This window comes from Vespa crabro, chromosome 13 (assembly GCF_910589235.1).
Source record: "Vespa crabro chromosome 13, iyVesCrab1.2, whole genome shotgun sequence".
In the NCBI taxonomy this organism is placed as follows: domain Eukaryota; kingdom Metazoa; phylum Arthropoda; class Insecta; order Hymenoptera; family Vespidae; genus Vespa; species Vespa crabro.
Window position 1 is genome coordinate 5372439 of NC_060967.1, and position 2500 is coordinate 5374938.

The window sequence follows — 2500 nt, forward strand, 5'->3', positions numbered from 1 at the left end:
GTGCATTTTGGTCGGATCAAGCTTTTCAGACCATCCGTGGATTTTGGTCTTTTCGTGCAAGCCGACCGGGGTGCTCCCCTATATATACCGATTATGCGGCCGAGTGGTCGGCGACGCTGGACGAAATACACGGCGTCTTATGGGAACAATCTTCCGATTGAATCGCCCAAACGGTATCCGTCGAGAAACATTATCAATCGTCCTTCTATACCATTCTAGACGTTCATTTACCCTTTTTATATAATCCGTGAATATATTTGGTACAAAAATGTCGTTTTCTACCAAGAATTGTTAATTACAATTGTTTTTGGAAATTAATGAATTTTCAACAATAAGCGCGTATTGTATCGACGAAGGAACGTTAAATAAAGCGTATCCATTGATTTGTTTCGAAATATTTACAAAACTCCACTTTTTATCAATTTGTTAATTAAGGCGTTCAACGAGAACTTTGTTATACATCACAATATCGTTCTTTAATTTGTTATTAACGATCGGAAGAGCAAAAATATCGTTTTCGTCAACGAATTGTTAATAACAATTGGTTTTGCAAATTAATAAATTTTTAACAATAAACGCGTATTGTATCGACGTAGAAACGTTAAATAAAGCGTATCCATTGATTTGTTTCGAAAAATTTACAAAACTACACTTTTTATCCATTTGTTAATTAAGGCGTTCAACGAGAACTTTGTTATACATCACTATATCGTTTTTTTATTTGACATTATCGATCGGAAGAACGAAAATATCGTTTTTGTCGATTATTTGTTAATAACAATTTTTATTGCAAATTAATAAATTTTTAACAATAAAAGCGTGTCGTATCGACGAAGGAACGTTAAATAAAGAGTATTCATCGATTTTTTTTGAAAAATTCACAAAACTCCACTTTTTATCCATTTGTTAATTAAGGCGTTCATCGAGAACTTTGTTATACATCACTATATCGTTTTTTTATTTGACATTATCCATCGGAAGAATGAAAATATCGTTTTTGTCGATTATTTGTTAATAACAATTTTTATTGCAAATTAATAAATTTTTAACAATAAATGCGTGTCGTATCGACGAAGGAACGTTAAATAAAGCGTATTCATCGATTTTTTTTGAAATATTTACAAAACTCCACTTTTTATTCATTTGTTAATTAAGGCGTAAAATGGGAACTTTGGTATACATCACTATATCGTTTTTTTATTTGACATTATCGATCGGAAGAATGAAAATATCGTTTTTGTCGATTATTTGTTAATAACAATTGTTATTGCAAATTAATAAATTTTTAACAATAAAAGCGTGTTGTATCGACGAAGGAACGTTAAATAAAGCGTATCCATCGATTTGTTTTGAAAAATCTATAAAACTCTACTTTTTATCCAGTTGTTAATTAAGGCGTAAAATGGGAACTTTGTTATACATCACTATATCGTTTTTTTATTTGACATTATCGATCGGAACAATGAAAATATCGTTTTTGTCGATTATTTGTTAATAACAATTGTTATTGCAAATTAATAAATTTTTAACAATAAAAGCGTGTTGTATCGACGAAGGAACGTTAAATAAAGCGTATCCATCGATTTGTTTTGAAAAATCTATAAAACTCTACTTTTTATCCATTTGTTAATTAAGGCGTAAAATGGGAACTTTGTTATACATCACTATATCGTTTTTTTATTTGACATTGTCGATCGGAAGAATGAAAATAACGTTTTTGTCGATTATTTGTTAATAACAATTGTTATTGCAAATTAATAAATTTTTAACAATAAAAGCGTGTTGTATCGACGAAGGAACGTTAAATAAAGCGTATCCATCGATTTGTTTTGAAAAATCTATAAAACTACACTTCTTATCCATTTGTTAATTAAGGATGTTAAAAATGACAATGTTATAACATAGGATTACTTAATTAGATACGTATTAATTATTTGGTTTATTAAAAAAATCGATTTCAAAAACATATGTTTTTTTGCCAATAATATATTTTTAATTTGCAATATTATTTATAATTTTTATTTTTTTTTACGTTACTTTTGTAAATAATAATGTGTTTAAACGTGAGGAAACGTTTAGTAATGTATAGGAGCTCAATAAACAAAGTTTTTAAAAATTGGTCTTTTCGTATGGCACTTTATTCCCATAAGACTCCATGTATTTCACCGTGTGTCGCCGACCACTCGGCCGCATAATCGGTATATATAAGGGAACGTATGTTTCGGCTTGCACGAAAAGACTAAAATTGGCGAATCGTTCGAAATGCTCGATTCGACCAAAATGCACGATTCGCCCAAAGTGCATGATTATTTCGAAACGCATGATTCGCCCAAAATGCACGTTTCGACCAAAATGTACGATTCGACCAAAACGCACGATTCGTACATAATGTACGTTTCGAACAAAATGCACGATTCGACCAAAAAGCACGATTCGTACATAATGTACGATTCGAGACTAAGTTTCGAAAATGTTATACGAATGAACGAACGATTGATTC